Source organism: Cavia porcellus, unplaced genomic scaffold (assembly GCF_034190915.1).
Source record: "Cavia porcellus strain 051 isolate PalLab524CR breed Dunkin Hartley unplaced genomic scaffold, mCavPor4.1 scaffold_10, whole genome shotgun sequence".
In the NCBI taxonomy this organism is placed as follows: domain Eukaryota; kingdom Metazoa; phylum Chordata; class Mammalia; order Rodentia; family Caviidae; genus Cavia; species Cavia porcellus.
The window spans coordinates 30490083-30513144 of NW_026947493.1; the positions used below are offsets into that span (position 1 = coordinate 30490083).

Here is a 23062-nt window from a genome sequence, read left to right on the forward strand (position 1 = left end):
GTCCAAATTCTCTCTCTCTCTCTCTCTCATATATATATATGTATATATGTATATATATATATATATATATATATATATATATATATATATATATTATTTTTTGGTATGGAAGAGATGGAATCTCACCATTTTGGACAACATGCCCTCATGCTTGGGATCCTTTCCCCTCAGCCTCCTAAGTGGCAGTAAAGCGCTATGTACTTATTCACATTAAACACGTACCCTGAACATAAGAGTACTATGCACACATGGATGTACTGACAAAGTGGTCTAGTTGGCAGGACATTAATAATTAATCATGTAAATAATTTTTTAAAATCCTATATTGTGGGCTGAGGATTTAGCTCAGTGGCTTAAGTGCCTGCCTGGCAAGGGCAAGGTCATGAGTTTGATTACTGGTACCAAAAACAAAACAAAACAAAAAATTCTAAATTCTGTGAAAATCAGTGTACTAGCCTGGGACTAGGACACTTAAAAATCATTCATAAATATATTATGAGGGTAAAGATAAAAAGAGAAAAAAAGGTGAGAAATAAGCTCTATAATTAAGCCAGACATTGATTTATGTTTTAATATAAACAATGACCTCTCATCCAAGGTCACCCTATCCTCAAACAGCTGATTATGGTCATGAGATTCTGTACTATAAAGACCCATCCGGGTGTCGGCCTAGAGTGTGTCACTGTGTGTGAAGACCGCTTGCCAAGGATGAATGAGTGCAGGAAAAGAAAACTTGCTTACCTGTGGCTTCAGCAAACAGGGATGTGTTTTCCAGCAAAGCCTTCCTGTAGGTAGGCAGTGTTTATCCTGGGGATTCTTTGGACAGGTCCTTGCCCAGGATAAAAACGGGACAGACACATGGCACCAGTAACTCCCATTCTTTTTTGGTAGAAAAGCACACCATTTCCCAGGGTAGCCACACAAGATTTTTGCTTACTTCTCACTGGCAAAATTCCTAGTGTGTTCCCTCCACTTGTCTTCAAGGGTCCTGAGAAAGCAAGTAGAATGCCAGAGAATAGAAGCAGACAGGCGACAAAGGGTTGAGAATGAACAGTAAATCTTAGAATTTCATTTCCAGATAAAAGAAATGAGGTTAAGGACACATTAAGTCTCCTAATTACGTAGGTGACACCATAGGTGGTGGCCAGGTTGAGATTCATTTCACTGTTGGCTTACACCAAAGACCTGCCTCTTGACCATGAAGCTTACAACTTGCAAGTTACCTTCATATTCTAATATATTCTGATTCCTTCAATCTAGCCAGGTCATATATAATTCTCATTAAAAAAAAAAAAAACTTTCTAGTTTGTCTTAGAAAGCCCTCTCTTTTTTCAGTTGATCTCTGTCCAACTTATACTCATAGAAAAAAATCTCAAAGAAAGAACTGAGACTTGACTCAGTGATTGAAAGCAGTACACCCTAGTGGATTTAAAAGCTAGTTTGTTATGTTTGAATCTCACTTCTAGCAGCAGCTAGCCTGTGATGTTGAACACATTAAGTGTCATATCTGTGTCAGGTTTTTCATATGCAATAAGAAGAATTTGGCATAACCCAGTGGCTTTCTAGATGAAGTCAGTAAGACAATACTTGTAAAGTATCTAATAATAGTATCAATCAAAGTGTTAGTTGGTAACTATTTGGGAAAGTAGTGACAAAGAAAGGAGATAAATGCAAATATAAAATAGTGGGATTGTGTGAACTAGCATGTATGCATGCATGTGTTTGTGCACGCCCGTGTGTGTGTGTGTGTGTGTGTGTGTGTGTGTGTGTGTGTATTGTGTGCGCAGTTTGGTTTGGCTGCCACACTTTGCTTTGACTACTATGAAGTGATCAGCTTTCTTCTCCTTTTTGACATTTCTACCTTGCTGCAGGCTTAAAAGCAATGGAACGGGCTGAAACATGGACTGAACCCATAAACCAAAATAAACTGCTCTCCCTCTTTTAAGTTGTTTTCCTTTGGCGTTTTGTCACCTTCATACCTTGCTGCTTTTGATTCATAATGTTTGGCTTGAAGGGTAGACCTTTGTTCATATTATAAATAGTTTTTTATACTGATAAACTAAACATTGTTTAATCCAGTTGCTGGCAATTCAGTTCCTTACTGGTTTTGTTTATTTATATATTCATCTATTTATGGTTTTGGAGATTGAACTTTAGGACTTATGCATGCTGGGCAAGCACTGTGCCACTGAGCTATGTCTCCAGGCTCAACCTTAATTTTTGTATGCAGTTCTATGGAATATATTCTTGTACCTATTCTTGTACATATTCATGACCTATTCTTGTAAGCATATCTGTAAGGCAAATTCATAGCAATGAATTTTCTGGGCTTCTGGGTTTTTGAATTGGCCACTGTTAAGAGATTATGAAATGCCTTAAAGTTTGTCGCAAAATTTCCCTTCCAATGACCAGGTGAAAGAAAAATCTCATTTTTATCTCGTTTCCCCACAATCCCAGCTTCTGCTTGTCTGAAGGGAAAAAACAAATGAGTTGTGGAAATGTGGGAAATCATGGTCTGGCAGCACAGACCAACAGAAATGTACCTGCACTGTTTTTTTCGAATTCCTGAGTATTTGTAATTGTGTAGTATTGTGTCTAGAGCTTATCACTTTCTTTTAAGTGCTAAAATGATTATTTTTATTTATATGTAATCACATCAAATAATTGTTAAAAATAATTATATTGCACAAAGACGATTCTATAAACCATGTATCATCGGAAACTTCCTTTCACTATGGACAGCTCAAATACACAGTTCATGAGACTCAAATTTACCTCTCCCCTCTCTGAATTCTGATGATGTGCTTTGGCTTTTCCTAGTTTCTGTCTCTAAGTGAGTGGCAGTGTTTTTGCCCTTCTTCAATGCTTTATCTAGACTATCTGTATGTTTTCTAAGTATTATGATTATTATTATATTTTACTTAGCATGAAATTAAAAAAGGAAGGAAGTCTCGTTTGGACAACTTCGCACATCCATACTGTTCGCCTCTTCTTCCCTGCATTACTTTCCTTGCTGTCTTTTACCACTAGAAAAGTTTGGTTTCCTGCTTTGAAATCTTTCTTGCCACCATCATTTTTGCCTTCTAATATTTAACTCTGGGATGGTTAACAGATATGCTTTCCCAGCAAATATGATATATGTTATCCCAAAGAATTTTTAAACTAAGAAAAAAAAAACAAGCAAGAAAACCTAGAGTCTCCATTTCATTACATTCTCACTGTTTTACTAAAGTTGAGCACATATTCGTTTTGAAGAACATTTCCAAAAGTGTTGTTTCTATTTCGTTGGTTGGTTTCTAACTATAAGGATTAGTAAAGGAATACATTTTGGGGTAAATGCAGTACCCCAGCAGGAAAAGGAGTAGGAACTTTGGGAGAGGGGACCTGGAGTTAAATTCAGGCTATGTCATTCATTTGCTCAGTGTGTAAGTAACTTATCTTTTGAACTACTGTCTTTAAATAATTGAAAGAGGATTTTTTGCAGGTGATAACCTTGTGCTTTTACTCACCTAAGATCTTAGCAAAAATTTGTTCTGTATAGGTTTTAAACTATAAGGGTAGTTTTCTACATTTTATTTATATTTACTTTAAATAACTGAAGCCCAAGATAACAGTTTAAAAGAATTTAACAGTCATTACTTCATAATTTAGTATAGTAAAACAAAAGTATGTCAGTGGTAATTGAATATCTTAAAAACATTCAACTTGGGAAAAGAATCACTATCTAAAATTTGGAGGTCGCTAAAGTGACCACTCAGAAAGATGAGTAGTCAAGACATGCTTTTCCAGATACAAGCTCAAATCAGGAGTGCAAACAAAATTATAGCTTGGGTTTAAAGTTATAGTATAAGGAAAGCCTGAAATTGACAACAGAATGCTTCCTTTCCCCCAAAATGAAGTGATGGAATTGTTTTTCCACAATATGATTTTCCTTGACAGGTAAAACTAAATTTACAACTTAAACTCCCAACTAGGTCACCACATTTAACCCATGAACACACAATAATGAGACAGGATCAGCACCAGTACCCAGAGGCCTGATCTTGATAGAGAGAGCCGTGATTGTGAGTTCTGCTTTAGCCGGTGCACCTAAACCCTGCACAGGACAGATAAATCAATGGGCTTTAATAGGCTTTTGTCCCCATGCAATTGGAGGACAAATGAACTAACACTTCTACAAGAGAGAATTCTTAATGGAGTTTTTTAAACATCAGAAATTATAAAAATCAAGTATCTAATATAGCACATGGAAAATAGGATGTGCTTGAAAGATCAGAGTGTTAGGCAACTCTAATTTACCCTCATTATAAATAGTATAAATTTTGAGTTATAACTTTGCTAATTCTGTCACAAATCAGATGAGGGTTCTTTTCTCAATTTGGATAGACATCATGAACTGGTAAAATGCAACTGTTTTGCTACTGGTGACTCTGGCCTTTGAGTGCCAGTGACTCTCAGTTCTTACTGTTATGGCTTTTAATGCTCCAGCTCTTGGTGATTCCAGGCCACTACTGTTAGCTCTTCAGTAGGCGATGAGACTTGTAACCCTTCTGGTGACTTTCTGAAACTCTTGGAGCAGCTTCTGCTGCCTCTTTGAAGCTATCCATAACTCATCACAGGACCTTGCTGGCCACTATTAGTCTCTATCATGTATTGCTGGTCACTGCCAGTCATCACTGTTCTCTGCCAGTCCCTGGAAATCTTTATGTCTAAACCCCTAGGTTTATCAACTTGTTTGTTTGTTTGTTTTTTCATGCAAACTCCTCAACCCACCCTGCTCAAGATAAGAATCACTTGTAGGAAATAAGATTCTCAAGCCCAGCTTTATTGAGATCTATACTATGATAGTGCTCAGAAGGGAGCCATCCTGGAGCAATCTAGAGAGCATGAGGGAGAGCTGATTACACAGAAGTGAGAGAGCCCATGTGTGCACACTTATATGCACTTTGGGGAGAACCTGTTTGAGGGGTTTCACAGTAATGTCTGAAGGAGAAGGGTTACTTGGAAGCTACAGGGAGGGGTAATCAAGAGTGGCTGCAGGCGAGGTCACCTGGAATGGGTCTTTATTCCAGGCCTGCAGGGCAGCCATGAGGCCTCTGGGAGTACCCTGCGTCTTAGGGCAATAGACTGACTGAGTGAGAAGGGGGTGCTTGCCTGAGAGTGCGCATGTTTCCTCAGAAATGGTGAGATTAAAACTGTGACTGCTACTGTTTTTCAGTAGTCTTTAGGATGCCTCCCTGTGTTGATCATCACCATTTGGCATTGGGCATTTCAGGGATATCAGCCATGGGCCCCATACCCTTTGCAATCATTGCTTCACTGAGATATGTTTCCCAGCTGCTCCTCAGAGAAAAGGCAGCAGTGCCTGGAGTTGGGAGGTGTCACAGCTGTCAGCCAAGCTGTAGTTCCTGTCACCATAGTTTACAGAGGTAGTGGGAAGACCTTGCGCTAGTTCCCCCAGGCTGCCCTAAGAGGTGAAAGGGAGGGACCTATTGTAAGGGTCATGACAGCTGCCATTGGGTCACAGCCCCTCTGGCTTTTAGAGGGAAAAGGAAGAGTTAGGCCGGTTTCTTTTTCTCTCAATCCCACCACACAGAACACACCTACATTCTTTTGCTCATTGTTTCAGCACTTCCTCTGAAGCCTACAGTCTAGTGCCTCAGAAGACCATGGATGATTTTCTAGATGACTACTTAGCAGAAATTCAGTACTCAGAATCAGCTTATTGATTGGGTGATCATTTGGCTGAAAATTCACTTCCCTTTTATCTTTCTGGTAAGGACTTTAAAACAATTAAAATTTATGTATCAGGAATGTTTGATTTCTTCCTGGATGCTACATTTTCAGTAAGGTTTCTTTATTGTGATGTGAGACATATCAACATTTTATTCTAACAATGTTTCTTGTGTCATGTTCTTCTCCAAATCACCTTTAGAAGTCTTTCTTTTTCTGTCTGTCTTTAATATGAATTCCCTCTTTTTTTTTTCCAGTTGAAATCCATGTCTGGCATCATAATTGTTCTTATTTCTGTATGATTCCCCCCTCTGCTTTCCCTCCACATGATATAGTCACCTTATTTGAAAGAAAATATGATTTACTTCCTAACATTTGATGTAAAAAGGAAATGTTTGTTTAAAATTAATGCTTTGAGCAAAGAACACTGTTTGTTTGACATGCAATATTTTAATATTTAACATACTGTGATTGTAGAACTTATGGATGAAAAATCACCTGGTATGATCTGGTCGGTTAACAATTGCCTAACGATTTGCATTCAGCTGCAATATTTTATTTGCTATAACTACTGACAAAATGGGGACTAGAAATGCAAAAATACAAAATGCTCTCAGTTTGCTTTTGTGTTTCATAATGTGGAAAAACCCTTTATTCTTGAGGGAAAGAGCATGAAAGAAGGAAAGCTAGCTTAGTCAGATTCCACCTGCATAAAGCAACTCTTTAGCAGTAAGAGTCAAACCCAGAAGAGTTTCCAGGGAGTTTGTAAGAGGTCAGGTGATGTGGACTTGGGGTTGTAACGCAGGACCCATTGTATCGTATTCAGTCTCTTACTCCAGTCTCACTGCGATTTTCCACAGTTCTTTTTCCTGTGTGCCATCTCTAGATCTGCTCTTCAGCCATTCAAGTTTCTCAGACAAAAGGTAGCAATCCACTAGGCTTTTGTTCCAAAATGCCCAATCCTGGTACTCTTTTCTCCTCCTCATTACTTGCAGTTTTGAAAGCCACAGGTTTCGATGGGATCTGGAGTCTGAGTGGAGCTCTCCAGCTGACACTTAGGCTTTGTGTGTGCAGCCAGTGGTTCCTCTTTCATTCCTTGCACTGTGAAAAATAGTCCTTCCTGCATTTAGAGATAGGAATACTCACGTTTCAAGTCCTTGGCACCTCCTCACCACGTTCATTTTCAGTTTGAAAATTAGAAAGAATTTCATTTCAGAGATTCTGAACAGGGTTTTTACAATGCAGTTTTTCCAAGAAGTAAATAATAGAAGACATAGAAATGAGATTTTTCTTTATAATTAAATTAAACAAGAACTCTCCAATCAAAACAAAACATTAATTTTTACATCATACTTGGGGCAAAAACTAGTCCTACATTTGTAAAATTTGAAAATGACTAAGACACTTAATGTTGAATTCTTATAGTCCAAAATGTCATTTTTCTCCTAATAAACTTCTTTCTTCCCAAATATCATTCAGGTTTCATCTCACTTAGTCAAATTTCATAGAATACTTTTAGGATAAACTGTGAAAAATCATTTACTAAAGCAGTCAATATGTATTCCAGGACTTCTGCCCATAAAGTAGTTAATGGGAAAAAAAAATTAATCTTTTCATAAACCGTGTTGTCAGAATTTGAGAAAACTTCTGAGCAGTTTATTTGTATTAAATGATACATGGTAAAAGGGTAGTTTTCTCCATAAAGCAATAATGCCAAATTTAGTGATCCTTAAATCAGTCCCCAAATTGTTTTTATGATTTAAATTCATTTTCAACTTGATTTTTATGTAGCTATAAAGCTTATTTTTGAGTTGAAAAATCTCTTTTGAGACAAACATTCTTCATATAACATGGATTTCAGCAACTGTTTTAAAATTCTAATTATATTTTCTAGTGTGTTCTTATTTTTTATGGTTCTAGAGGTAGAGAGTTTCATTAGGGCTAATAGCGTCACTTGTCTGTTGCGGTATTTCTTCCAGTAATAAAGAATTCGGTCACTACTCATTTTTTCACATGCACCTAGGCATAGGAAAAGAAAAGGAAAATGTGGAATAGGTGCACTATAACACCTATGAATTAAATGTGCTTTTTATGGATGGTATATGATGTGGCCTAGGACGACCTGTTGAAATTAGACTATTTTAGATTTAACAAATGAATAGCAAAGTTTTATGAAGGGAAGGAAAATGTATTGCAGAACCACATAGAATCTTGTCCTTGAAGTGGAAAGCCAACAAGAAATTAGGAAGATCCAGGAAGCCCTCATGAGACTCGTGGTCTCAGAAAATCTCTACTGTTTTCTGCTTCATGCCTGAGTTTGTTTTTCTGGTTTCAGTGCCTTCAAATGACTGGCTTGGACTGGACTACTCTGGTTTCCACCATGAGCTCTTCACGTCGGGTCTGGTCATTTGATCTTAGTTATCCAATTTCTAAGAGCAATTAAAAACTTCTGTTGTAATTTATCCAGCATATCCAACACTGTGTTTCTTATTGCGAGGGGGCTTTGCAAATCTATCATATTCTTTTGTCCCTCTTAGAACTGGAACCATCCTCAGAATCTTTTTTAAAGTTGTGTTGTTAGTTTTTTGTCTGTGGTTCACATGTTTGATGCAGATAACCATTTAGGTCTCTTTAAAACTAACAAAAACTTAATCAAAGAAAAGAGCTTTGCAATCAGGGAATATGTGGCTTCCAAGATACATTTGTTTATGGTGCAAAGGTATACATAACGTAACATTTACCATCCTATCCATTTTTCATTTGACATTGAATACTTTCATGAAAGGTTAAACATTACCACTGTCAGTTTTCTAGCTTTCTGTCATCCCTAATAGAATCTCTATACCCAGCACCTGGAAACTGCCCAATTCCTCCTTATCCTAGGTCCTCCCAACTTCTTTTGTGATCCCTTGCTAATGATGGCTATTATAGAGACCGCATAAGTGGAATCGTATAGTACTACATCCTTTTATGTCTGGCTTATTTCTCTTTGAGTCATGTTTTCAAGATTCTCCCATGTTGTAATGTATTGTGATTTTATTTCTTTTTGAGGGTAAATAATATTTCATAGTATGAACATATACATTTTGTTTATAGAGAGAAAAGCATTTAAAGCCTGGCTTTCTAGGAGAGAAAAGTTACGTCAGTATTGCTTCTTGGCATGGAAAGGTCTGAAGCAACTGACCAGGCAGTCTCCTTATAGATCTTATTCATATTCCATTTTCAAGCAGTGTGACTCTTGGAATTTAGGGTTTTTATTTTCAATCCCTAATATTCTTCTTTGCTATCAGTTGTATGGACACAATAATACCTCTTAAAATATGTTCCAAGATTTATATGAAAGAATACATAGGATGGTAGATACATGGTGTTAAGAAAGTAAATCCTATTTCCTCCCTTATTTCCCATTCTCTCACCCAGGAACTTCCACCCATGATAAAGAATGAAGAAAAATACAGTATTGGGTGTGGTTCTCTGTAGTATAGTGGGGTTAGGAGCCCTGAGTCCCTGTCATTCTGGTGTGGCAAGATCCTCAGACCAGGAATACAGGCCTAGGGCATCTTTACCCCCATCTGTCCTATATCCTGGGGGTGGCTGACCTCTTATATCTAATGAATCTCATTAGAGGACAGAAAATACGCTGTTCTCTCTACTATGCTTTTCCACAGTGAATATGTCTGCCTTTTTTTCAAACTACTTTTGCTGTTTCCCATGAAAAAGTCTCTTTTATTTTGATAAAAAGCAGTTTCTGTCTTCCTGCCATTCCAGCAAAGACTCTTTGAGAAATACTTACGCTTTTCTGGTATGAGAGTGTAAAATCTGTATGACATGGAGACTGGTAGTGGCATAATTTCAGCAGGTGGCCAGAAGGCTGGCTGGAAATGCACCTTCCTCATCCTGAATTTGAATAAAAAGTGAATAGTTGGCATCTCACTACTGGCTGAGGGGCATGTCAAGGTTAGCGGTGCATGGAGGAACTCTGGAGGCTTTCTGTACTGCATGCAAGCAGTACCATTGTGACAGGCAGTGGGCAGAGCCAAAGAGAGCACTGGAATCTCCTTCTTCCCAGGCTCCTCTCCAATTTATTAAATGGTTGTTTCCAGGCAGAAAACCGTTAGTGTCAAATAAATCCATGGTAATAAAACCAGAGTCAAACAAAATTTTCTACTTTACTTCAAAATTTCTGTCTAAGAACACACCTTCCCAAAGGGTGACAGTTGTCAAGGGGGACAATCTTGAGTGCTTTATGGAGGACAATGAATAGAACTTTTACATGGAGTGACCTTTTTCAGACCCTAAGACTGGTGTTTCTCTTTAAGAATTCAGACCTTATCCAACATATATTTTCTGAGTCCTTGGAAGCTACTATTTCAGCATCTTCAAAGCTGCTTCACGGAGGGCTGTAGTACATGGCAGTGAATTGGTATAAGCTTATGCATCAGGTTTGAGTTGGACTTCTTGCTCCTAGGAGCACTAGCTGTGTGAGTTTGAGCTGATCATTTAACTTGTCTGAGCAAAAGTTGCTCCCTCATGAAATGATAACAAACCTGCACCTTCAGCATGCTGGCCTCCGAGTCTGATATAAATAAGAGTGCTTGCTAAATACTTTACATCGTGTTTACCATGCAGCAAGCACCCAGAAACTGTTGGTTCCTTCTCCTCTGCCATTCCATTTTGTAGTATACTTTTTTGGTGGTACAAATATTAAGACACTTAGGTTCTGGGCTGAACTACTTTTATGACACAGGAATTAACTAGAAGCCTCAGGGGTGAATCTGAGAATCAGAGGAAGAAAGCCATTTGTCCACTGGCATCTTTTTATGTTTCTCTAGTTAAAGGCTTCCCTAGTAGAGCTTTTCTCCACATCCCCATGTGTTGCATAGTGTTTGACAGGCATTCTTGTATGTGCCAACATATGGAGAAAGTGACAAGGAGAGAATGGATCCTTTCAATACCCTCTGCCCTAGCCTAATCTTGTGTTGGAACATTTCCCCATTTAGGGAGACAGGTGTGCTGCATAGTCATGCTTTTTCTGTCAATCAAAAAAAGCTTTAAAGGTGTGGAGTGAAGCTTGGAGGCTATTCTGATGGATGGGCATCATCTCTTCCAGGGCTGGGGCACCTATGGCACCTGCACCACTGCAAGCTATTTGTGTCATTGAAAGTTCTAAGGTTCACCACCACAAGAATCTGTTCTTTTTAATTCTTCATAAAATCATATAGTGACAGGATGTTTATTTTTCTTACGTTGAAGTGCTTTCTTCTCTTGTCAAAGACAGACAGACAGACAGACAGACACATGGGCGCATGTTATTCTGCCTCAACATCAGTGGGATTTTAACATTTTAAGAAGATATTCCTACTCTATTGGTTCTGTTTTGAGAGAAATAAGCAAAACCACAAATTTCTCACCAGTGAAAAGCAATGAGCTGGCATTATTGTTGGGGAGGCTAAGGATGGAATTTAAATGTTTGTGCACAAAGACTGAGCATAAAAGGAGATCTGAAGGTACCAACAATAGTAACAACCACCACTAACAAAAGGCAGGCAAAGGAAAATAATACAGGCTGTCAAGATACTGAATGCTCTTCCTCCTTTCATCATTAGGTAAGAATGCATCTCTGCATTATTTCAAAACCAAGCCACTCTTGAGCAGTGTTGCCTGGGGCAGAGAAAGGGTGGGCATATCAGGGCTGAGTCCTTTTTTTAAGTAGCAGCATCACAAAGTGCATTTTCATTTCTTCATCCATTTGTCAATATAAACTGATTTTTTCCTATCTGACCATAATAAATCATTTACTGTGCAGATATGTTCTGAGTTTTCTATCATTTTTTTAAGTTTGCCACTAATTTTGTATTCAGTAACCTTTCTTTTTCTGTTTTTGTATATACTACTTCTTTCCAATAATTGTTTGCAAACTTGTCATTTGGTTCTAAAAAGAAATTTGAATCAAATCCAAAGCTTACTAAATTCTATGATTAAAAAAATCTAAATATTCATATGTAGAGTTATTATCAAATTAAGCTTACTTTATGGCTTTACTAAGTATAAATTTGGAAATTTTCTCAGTGATTCAAGCTTTAAATGTGTTCTCCTCTCAGATATGCACAGCCCCCACTAATCCTCTAAAAACACAGGGCATATGGTTTGCAACCAGTGTGTATGAAATGCCTACTTTGAGTACTGTTGTGGGTAGATTTGTACCAGGTAAATATATTGAAGGAGACTTCATATGTGTATATGTGTACACATGTTTTTAAGAAAGCCATTTCTTAACTGAACATTTGGGACTGAATTAACCATTATTACTCTCCTACTATCTTGTTTTTACTCTTTAAAATAATCTTTTTTAAAAGATTGTATTAGGAAAAGATTGGAGTCGATGAAATGATGGTTGAAAGAAATGATGTAGGGAACTAAAATACAGCCTACATGACTTAGTGTGACTTAGATATAACTGGTAACAAACCAAAAAACAGGGAAGCGATCCTCAAATGTTGGCTCAATGTTTTCCCCACTCTTCATATACTTTCAGAGAGTTTTGATATGGCATTATATTAGATAAAGTTTTACCTTCCTTCCACCTTACGGCCTCTCCTCTTTCCTTAAGCATGGGTGGAGATTTCCCTGATGGCCAATGTCTTCTACATTAACCATCTCCCATGTTGAGAAATGAAACCGTGGGCAGGCAGATTGTGTGATTTAGACACTAGAGAGAATGCTGACATGGAAATCTCATTATTTGATAAGAATTTTTGGGGGGCGCATATGTGACAGGCAGAATGCTGAGTGTTAATGATAAAAATGTGCAGAAGGAAGACAAAGTGCTTGACATAATAGTGAAGATAGCAGTGAAATTTCATGAAATAATTGCAGATGGCATATGTATTGTACTAATAATTAGGGTAGCTTATTTAGATGGTTAGAGGAGATCTTCCAAGAATGTGGCAACTAAAGATGAAAAGGAGACAGCCACATTAACAATGGAGAGAGGAAAAACATTGCAAGCACAGAGAAAATGTGGAGTCCAAGTCACTGAGGTTGGAGAGCTGGGCTTGTCCACATCCTCACAGAAAGTCACGAGCATAAAGCGCGGGAATCAGGTAAAGGCTGGGCTAAGATGCATTGGGATGCAGGTTGAAGTAAGGTTGCACGGGGATTGTATTCCAGATATTGGATTAAATTGTAAGTGTCTGGGATTGTCAGACTTCAACAAATAAAAATGTAGGATACTCAGTAAACTTTGACTTTCTGATAAATGATGAATTCTTTATTAGTATAATTATGACCCCAGATTCTCCAAAATCCAAAACTTTTGAGTGCTGACATGCTGCCAAAACTGGAACATTGCACACTATGAAATTTTGTTTAACGCACAAAATTATTAAATATATTGTACAAAATTATGTTCTTGGGCTATGTGTAGGAGGTGTATATGAAATATAAATGAATTTTGTGTTTAGACTTCAACCCTATCCCCAAGATATCTCATTATACACATGCAAATGTTCCAAAATCTGAAACACTTCTAGTCTCAAGCATTTTGCATAAGAGATACTCAATGTGTTTTGCATGAGGTATACTTACAGATTTAAAAAAACAAAACAAAACAAAACAACTTGCTTATCTGAAAGTTAAGCTATACTGATGCTTTGTATTTTTTCTGGCAATCCTAGATGGAGAATTACTGGAGGCTGTGTGGGTGAAGTACTGTGATCTGACTCATGTTTTGAAAAATCATGTGGCTTTGTTTCCTCACTGCCTGTTTCAGCTGCTACTTTTTGATCCCCAGGAGAAGCACAAGAGGGACTCTAGTGATTTCCCAGTGTTAAGGATGGAGTGGTTTCCAGGAGTCTTTGTTTTCCTTCCTATTGTTTTTAGATGAGTTGTTAACTGTAAAATTAAAAACTTAAAACAAATTAAATTTAATGGAGTTTAGGCGAGCAAAGAACAATTTACAAATCCGGCAATTCTCAGAACCAGAAGAGGTTCAGAGAGCTCTGCTTCACAGTGCAAAATGAGCTGCCGCATTGATAGACAGCATCTGGAAGTCAGGTACAGAAATAGCTTAATTGATTATGGCTCAGTCTGCCTTTTTGGGCATGGTCTGATCAGTGGATAACCTATCATTGGCTGGATTGTGGCTGCTGTGATTGGCCGAGTCTCAGGTAGTTGTCAGGAAAGATGACTCTTACATTAGATTTTTGGTTTCTTTACACACTGTTAGGTTGCATAGAAATTTAAGTTAGAAGCCTCTGAGAAATTTGATTCCATACTACTCATCTTTTAAGGTTCAGCCTAAACAGAGTTCCTACCGAGAAACCCATCCGTCCTACTTGGCACCCCTCTCTTATACAATTCCAATTCCCCCTTCCTTGAGCAGAGAATTCATGCCATGTACCATGGTTGCTTGTCAGTTGTCCTTTACCAGTCTCAGAACCTGCTGAGGGTACCAAGTTTGTCTCTTCCCTTGTCAGTTGCCTGGCATCTAGCTCAGAGTCTGAAACAATGGACACACTGAATGAAGTAAGTAATTCAGAGCTCTTTAGCCTAATTTCTCAGCCAATGAGTCACAGTGTCTTCTCTGAGTCAAACTTATGAAGTGTCAGTTGTTAAAGAGTTTATTTATTGAGCACATCAAGCTGTCAAGTATTATGAAAAATCTCGGAGACATCTGAATCTAGGTCAGTGTCCTTAAAGAGCTTATGTGCTAGTTGGAGAGTATGAGATAACACATAAAAGTGAGGAAAGCCCTTGGAAATGTAATTAAGTATTTGAAGATCTGATCAGTTATGAGACTCAGTGATCCTTAACCTGGATTCCATGGCCTGACTGCATAAGGACACATGAAAGGGCTTGGAGGAGAGGTCTATGACCCCCAGAAATTACATTCACAGTATCTAATGCTTGTGCATTCTGTTGGTAAGACAGTATCCAGCTTTGATCCTGTGAGAGAACCTGACCCCCAGAATTGTTACCAGCCTTTGTTGCCAAGTGCAATAGAAATTCGTAATGGATTAAAGTTTCCAATATGAAAAAGAAATCTGCAATAAAAAAGATAAAATTTCTGGGGTACAATTTCTAAAATAATAATGCTAATACCTGAGCAATTTAACTGTATCATAATTAATGATTTGTATTCAATGAAGGAAGCCATGGAAAAACATAAAGAATAAACTGAAAGAAAATATTATAAATGTGTGTAATTGCTAATAGATTTATACTCGATATTCTTTTTATTTCTGCTAATTTATAAACAAAAGATACAAAATAAAACTTCTAATGAATAAATGGTATATATGATTACAGAAGGGAAAACTTTGAGTGTCTAATGTGTATTTAAAAGAGATTTTCACTCTCAGTGTTTGGAGACATTAATATTTAAATGAGAATATGCTCCTCTGTAGCCAGCAGATTGGCGTTGAAGAAGAAGGAAAGGTCAGTGATACTGTCAATGAAGATGCAAGAAAATGAACTTTTGAGGATTGCTGAGTATGGCAAAGAATTAGAAGTAGTGTGCATATCTACTGACAAATTTGTGGCTCATGCTTGTTATAGAATACTTGTAGTAATTCGAAGGAATTAAAATCTAGACCAGCATGATCCGATAGAGATATGATGTGGGTCACATGTGTAATATAAAAATTTTTAGTAGCCACATTAAAAAGCACAAAAATTCCTCAATTTTTCTTCTTTCAAAAGTAAATAGAATTAGCTGTTTCTTTTAATTTTTTATTTTGTTTAGTCTATATATGTATGCTTTCAATATATCATCAGCATAAAAATTATTAGTGATATATTTTATATTTCTATTGAAACGAAATTGTATTTTCTTTAGTACTTGATGACTATCTTACAATACAACCAAAAAAATCTCAAATCAAATGCTAACTTTTTGGAAATAACTGAAGTATGTTTAAGGTCCATAAAGCATATACCTGAAAAACAAAGGTTCATGGACTCAAGGTATTTCAAAATATTTAATGATGTTCTAATAAATTTTAAAAGATACCATTTTTAATTTATTAAAGGTACACTGAAGTTAAGAATTTAGTTTTTCATTTTCACTGACTAATTTCCAAATGCCCAGTAGCCATAGGTAGATAGTGAGCACTGGACGTTATTGGGCAGCTCAGATTTAGGGCTATAGTAGTTATGGAGATAGGTTTCAAAAGCATAATAGTGAAAAAATAAGAGTTATAACAAGATTTATATATATTTATATATAAATATCACTTATATGAACCCAATATTTTATATATTTTCATAAAACACATATATGCACTGAAATATATGAAACTATTTGAGAAGACTATACTTATGTCTAAAGAATATGGTAGCGCAAGATCAGTAAGGGTAAGTCCAAGAAATTATGGTATATATACCCAGTGAAATATCACTCAGCCATAAAGAGAGATAAATATGAATCATTTGTAGGAAAATGTGTATATCTAGGACCATACTGTTAAGAGAAATCAAGATAATCACACATAAAATTAAATATACCATGGATTCTCTTACCCAGCAAACCAAGATATAAATACTTAAAAAGCAAAATAAAAGATAGATGATAGGGAAGAGAAGGTAGACTTTGTGGGAATACAAAGGAGATTCCGTGATGAGGCAGGGGAGGGAGGGGAAGGAAAGGGGAAAGAAAAGAGTTATGAGGCAATATGTATGTGTACCGATTCTACACAATGAGTGTATTAGAAAGGTGTCACAAATATGTACTAATAATGAGAATGGGCAGGGGCACTGAAGTGACCTCCAGGGAAGTTTGGCCCATAGATATGCTGCAGGTAGTTGATCTTAATAAATTTGGGGAAGTCAAGATCAAAGCAAAAAAAACAATGAAAATCAGCTCTGCCGAAAACAGGGACAGGATTGAAATCTTAACGCATAATTTTGATTTCTTGACCACATTTTCAGATACTTTGCCCTGCAATTCCTTCTAAAACAGCAAATGGAATCATGCTAGCTATTGCCAAATACAGTTAATGTCATCCAAGGACATCATTATGAACTAACTCAGAGGAGATGGGCCTGGAGGTCTTTCCTTCTCTGATAGCCAGAGTTGGTAAAGATCAAATCTGAGAACCTCTTGAAATGAAAGATTCCAAAATGAAGCCCAATACAATTCATAACCCACATGCCTACCATTGTATCTCAGTTGTGTTTTGTAGGACAATAATGTACCTGCTGTAATGGGGTAAATTATATTCTTCAATAAATTCATGTGAAATTCTAAGCCCTCCTACCTCTGAATATTAAGATATTGGAGGTATGGTCTAATCCAATACATTAGGCCATGTCTAGAGGATATGGCTGTCCTGTTAAGAGGAGGAAGTTAGGACCCACAAAAAGACAGGAGAGGCACACACAGACTGGGAAGACCGCATGGCCAGGTGGGAAGCTTCCGCAGGAGCCAAACCTGTCATTCTTTTGTTTTTGACTTTCAGACCCCCAAGCAGTGAGTAAGTAACTTTGTCATATTTAAGCTACCCAGTGTGTGAGATTTCATTATGGCATTCTGCCTAATTCAACTAACATTTAAAAATATAATGGAAAGTTGAGAGACAGTTCAGTATTAAGAGGGTTGTCCTGGAATTAGTGGTATTAGATGTAAATCCAGTCTTCCAGTTACTAACCCTGGGATTCATAGTGTCTTTCTTCCCCTTTTAGGAAATGAATCATAATTGTACCTGTAACACAAGGGTAGTTGGGATATTGCACAGTGAAGGGATATCACTACTGTGTGAGTGTTAGATTTCTGATTGTAAGGATTAGGTGCCATGTCTCCGGCTACAATGCGCTTGAGAAGTAGGATAACCTAGCATATGAGTCCATGCCCTGTGGGGCCTTAAAAATAATAAGCAGAAACAATGCTTTGTGGGCTGTTGTGGGGTCCCCATTTCTTCAATGGGGAGAGCTGCAAGGGCATAACTTTGAATTAATTGCTGATGTTCCAAAATTAAACATGATTGAGTTTTCTTTTCAACATTAACACCATCAGTGTGTCCATGCATAGTTAATTGGCATTTGGAATCCCTGAGAAACTAAACTGAACCATTATAGGCACAAGAATAAGCATCTACCTCTACAGCACTGTGTGTGGCTACCAGCCTCATAGAGATGAAGCATTATAACCACTAAGGTGGCAGTTTGTCATGTCTTTAGTTAGTCTTTCTTTCTAAATGAATTCAGCCAGAAATAACCTTCATAAACCAGAAGACAGTACTGCTCTACACTGACTGTAGTTTCTTTTTTTTTTTTTTTTTTCAGTTTTTATCGGTGCCAGGGATCGAACTCACCACTGCCTGCTTGCAAGGCAGGCGCTTATGCCTGAGCTAAATCCCCAGCCCCTGACTGTAGTTTCTTGTGGAACATTACTGCAATATGCCTATTCTTTAAAATGCAACCAATCCCTAGCAAATGTCACTGTGTGAAAGCAGTCTCTTCAGTGTTTTTAAATTGGTTACCTTCATACATTAAGCTCCAGTGGATAAAAGTGGATGCTTAATATTCAGTGGGGATGCTGCAAATATCCCTGTTTGTATGCTCAATTTCCTAAAATCACATAACCTTTTGTTATCTTGTAATACATAAAAGGGATGGTTGAAGCTGAGAAAACTATTTACCATGTCAGATAAACAAATCACAAAATTCCATTTAAGGTTCCTTGGAGGAAAGTCTTCACATTCGCTTGGGCTGAGCTCTATGCATATTTTTCAAGAATGTCTATGATTTTTAAAAAAGATACCAAGTCATACTACCTATGAACATTACCGATTTCTTGAGTCATTTCCTCTTTTTCCACTCCCTCCTCATTCCTCTGTTTCTGTGTATCAGTGTTTCTCATTCACATGTCTTTTCTTGCCCGGAAGGTAATTTTGTTTGCCTTTTTTATTTTTCCCCTGAAATTTGTGAACAAGTCCTGGTGTCAATGCGAGTGGAGAAGTAATGGAATCCCCTAGAGACAGGCATAGGTACATCAGACAGGCGCTGCATGAACCTCTGCCATCAGATGGCAGATCCCACTCCAGTTCCAGTCTGTAAACACCAAGGGCAGTTCTGCCCATGCAAGGCTGTCAGCTGCTGATATTGCACCAACAAGCACATCTGGATTGGCTCTGCTTGCTGAACTGATTAGCGTTCTGTTAGAAACCCACCTGTTTGTTGAATACCTTGAGTTTGCTGAAACTCAACATTTAGGCCTGCAGAATAATCAAACTGATCATATGCAAAATGGTTATAGCTTAAAAAAGTCAATGAGAAGTACTAAAAGAAACAGGAAAAGCAGTTCTTAATTAATTCCATTGTGGCAAACACTTCTCTTTTCACATATGACCCAATGCCTGCTCAAATTTATTCACTTGTGAAATGTTATGTAGCCATATCGATTCATAATACTTCTGAAAATTCAAGCCTACTATTAATGGTAGAAGAAATAGATGGTAGAAGAGCATAGGTTGACTGGCACCAGAGCGGAGGACTAGCCAGAAACATACACAGATTCTTCTGAGCTGCATCCCCACGGAGCTGACTACCGCTGGTGATGATACCCAGTTAGGAAATTCACAGGCTTTCTCAGCCCTGCCCTCCTCCCAGATGGTTCTTCCTCCATGCTTCTCCATTTTGTTGTTTTAGAAACTTGGAAATTATCTGTGTCCTCTTTCTTCCTCAATCTACATGCAAATAATTTCCTTCCAGCCTCCTGTTTCCCTGCAGAGTCAGCTGTTTCCGTCCTGGAGGAACTTGTCTGTGCCACACAAGATATGGACTAGAGAGGAGGGACACGTGATTCTTTTTCATTTTCACAATTTTTATTTTAAACTCTGATTTCAAAAAAAGCACAATAGACAATTCCTCTATTAAGTATTTTAAAGTGTATCCTCCAAAAGTTTTTTGTTACATTTATTCGCATTATTGTGCAGCAGATCTCCAGAACTTTTCCATCCTGCCTAGTAAAAACTTGTGCACTCATACAGTGAATTACCATCTTCCTGCTTTTTCCCTTTCTTTCTTCCCTTCCTCACTTCTTTCTACTTCTTTTCTTGTAATACTAATGTGGCCAAACAAAGACAGTAATGACTCTAGGTCAAAAGGACAAAAACGTCACTGTGTTTCTGTTGGCCTTCTAAACAGGAATGTGACTGAGGATCACTGCGTGGTGGCCCTGAGCTTGCCTTTGTGAGCTGACAGTGCTCACAGAGCTTGGCCCAGGGACTCAGTGTGCACTAGATTTCTCACACCACCTTCATTTCAGTGACCTGAGAAGAAAATGCAGTAACCCCAGGTGGGAAATTCTATTTTTTGATAATTTATCATTTAGAAGAAAGACTATATTAATAGTGGAAGGTACATTTCCTGGCTTTGAGTCTCATTTTCATCATGTATATAATTTGTGGCCATGTGCTGGCAAAATCCTCTTAGTTCTCAGTTTTTATCTGGTGGATCAGTTTCTTGGGGCCCACAAGGTGATGTTGTTTTGTCCTTCATCTTCCTCCTCCTTTGCCTTGTCTTCCTTCATCATGATCACTTACATTAGTGAGACACCTAACCAAGGAGTACTGGCCATCCAAAGAGGAAGTGGGGTACTATTTGCTTGGTGGTGTAGGAGAGCTGAGACTTTGGCATTCATAAATAAAGAACCACTGAATGCTGTTCCAAGGTTTCTAAATGCCTCAGGAGTGCTCTTTCCTGCTTAGAAATGTGAGACATTGTCACCAAACTTACTTTTACACCAATGGGTAAAGGTTAATCAAAGAATACAAATTTTAAGTCTAATTCATAAAAGTTAGCATATATATCAAAGTGTATTCGTTCTACTATAGTTAAAGATCTGTCCTGTCTTTTACCTTACCCAGTAAACCCAAGCTTTTGTGATTTTAAAGTTTACTTGGTTATAAATTTCATCTGGATTACAAAGCAGCACATGTAATCTGTTCAGAAGTGAACGTTTTAGCAAAAGTCAAAGGAAAAGAATCAATTTAGCTTGTTTTGACTTATAACAGTGAGAAGAAAAATTGAAAGTATTGGATTTTGGATAAGGACTTTCGCCTCACAGTTTGAGGGTTGAGTGGCTGTGAAAATATCACTCACTGCATTGGCCTGTGATTTGGAGTATTCCATTTTATTATTCTGAGGCTATAAAATCAGCCAAGTAATTAAGTGGGCTGCACATCATGTGTTTCATATGAAGAACCATTAGGCTCTTCAGCACATTCAATACAAATCAGTTGGCTCAGACTTTTTCGAATATGGCATGTCATCAGCGCAGGCAGAAGAAAAGCCACACGTATCTAAGCAGTGCCTAGCTTGTTGATAAAGAAATAGCTTAGTCACAGAATTTGAAGGGTGAAAATAAATGTTTATACATACACAGTATACACACATACACATGTTTATATACGTGATGGCCAATGGTGGTCAAAACTAGAGATGAAAGAGGTACTGCTGAGGCTTGATGGCGTGGGGTTTATTTTCTAGACAATGTGATTCAGATTTCCCTTTCTCTGTACATTAACTGGAGGCTTTCAAGTCACAGTTTTCTCATCTATAAATTGGGGTTAATACTTTCAGTCTTGTCTTGTGAAAATGGCACAAAACTATACAGGGAAAGCAGCTGACAAGGTGCCAGAAACAAAGTAAGAGTAGGAAGGTGAGAGGTATTGTCACTTATTATCATCAACAAGATGATTGGTTTGCCATTAGTATTAACATATTTTTTAAGAAAAATGATTATCATGGGTTTAATAACCCAAGGAAATTAAATCAGGCTGGTTATTTCTTTGCTACTGTACCTGCTGGTATCACCTCTGTGGTTAGTGAATTATGTGCCATCTCTGCCAACCATGGAAGGGTCCCTGTTTCTACTGTCATTGCTTGTGAGCATCCAAGGATTGGGGCATAGGAGACTGAGGTAGATGCTCAATGCTTTCACAACTTGAAAGTTGATACTCTCACCACTCCACATTTCCTCAGGATCCAGCAGGTAGTCATGAGAAGGCACATTTGTGAGCATAGGTATTTCATAGTCTTTCTTTTGGCTTGCGCTTAGTGTAGCTCTGGGATAGCTTAATCAGGGCAACAACCAGGACATTAAACCCACGATCATCATTGCAATGTACTTGTATCCATCAGAAAAATGTGCAAAAGTAGATAGCATCTTTCCTCTTAGACAAAGGACTTTTTAAAATTTAAATTTTTATGGATTGAGTTACTTTCTGTTATAAAGTATATGTTGGAGCCTGGTGTGGTGGCACACATCTATAATTCCAGCATTCTTGGTGTCTGAGGCAGGAGCACCAGAAGTTTGAGGCCAGGCTGGACAATTTAGCAACTTAGTGAGACCCTGTTTCAAAATTTTAAAAAATTCAAAATGTATTGGGAATGTAGCTCAGTGTGCAGGCCTTGGGTCTCTCTCTCTCTCTCTCTGATTTTGTTGTTTTCTCTGTCTGTCTGTCTGTCTGTCATATCTATCTATCTATCTATCTATCTATCTATCTATCTATCTATCTACCTATCTATCCATCTATCAATCTATGTATCTGTTGCAGTTGAAACCCTTAGAACTGTATTTGTGACTGTATTTGGAGATAAGGTCTTTAGAGAGGTCATCAAGTGAAAATGACATCTTTAGGGTACAAATCCAGTATAATTTGAGCCCTTTGAAAGGGAAATTTGGACAGATACATACAGTGGGAAGACACTGTAGGAACACAGAGGGTACCGGAAATCGGTCAGCTACAGAGACAGGCCTGGAACAGATCCTTCCCTGCCCATCCCTTTACTTTGGGCTTCTATCCCCCAAAACTGTGAGACCAGTTTGTGGTACTTTGTTATGGCAATTCTAGCAAAGAATACAGCCCTGTTTTATATATATATATATATATATATATATATATATATATATATATATGTCAGCCATCTGCAAGAGGCGTGCCTGTATACATTTTCAGTAAATCTCCGCTTGCTGGCAAACATGAGCCTTTGCTGAAAGGATTCTGTGGGAAGGCGGCCATGATGGCACAAGCATCAAAACAAGTAGTGTTATTTTATTCATACATGGCCGTAAAATGCCAACTTTTCCCTAAAAAGCTAAACAAAGTGTTTCTCAGAAACAAGAATAAGAATTAGGAAAGATAAAAATGTGGTTTTCTAGAAAAATGATTTGAATATATTTTTACTTGAAAATGAATAAAGTTTATTCCAAAGACCCTTCTTTGGACTTTTGTCTCAAAACAAAGGTATTGTGGGAGGTCAGAAGAGACCATTTCTGGTACTGATAAATAAAACTACTAAATAATTGGACAAAAAATGAAATGAA

At 37.6% G+C, this 23062-nt stretch overlaps 1 protein-coding gene and 1 long non-coding RNA gene across 20 annotated transcripts in view; one reads left to right on the forward strand and one right to left on the reverse strand.

The window, feature by feature from the left end:
- Fhit (fragile histidine triad diadenosine triphosphatase) overlaps positions 1-23062 on the forward strand; it is a 1402288-nt gene that overhangs the window by 1092441 nt on the left and 286785 nt on the right. The gene's annotated exons all lie outside the window — the stretch shown is intronic.
- Positions 1-23062, reverse strand: part of LOC134477863 (uncharacterized) — a 147640-nt gene that overhangs the window by 5347 nt on the left and 119231 nt on the right. For 3 of the 4 annotated variants that reach the window (XR_010050106.1, XR_010050105.1, XR_010050107.1), the window contains exons 5-6: positions 938-988; positions 742-829 (exon numbers count right to left, since the gene is read on the reverse strand). This is a non-coding gene — a long non-coding RNA (uncharacterized LOC134477863). Of the gene's footprint in view, positions 1-741; positions 830-937; positions 989-9526; positions 9631-23062 lie in introns of all 4 variants that reach the window. The other variant, XR_010050108.1, reaches the window with a different exon arrangement.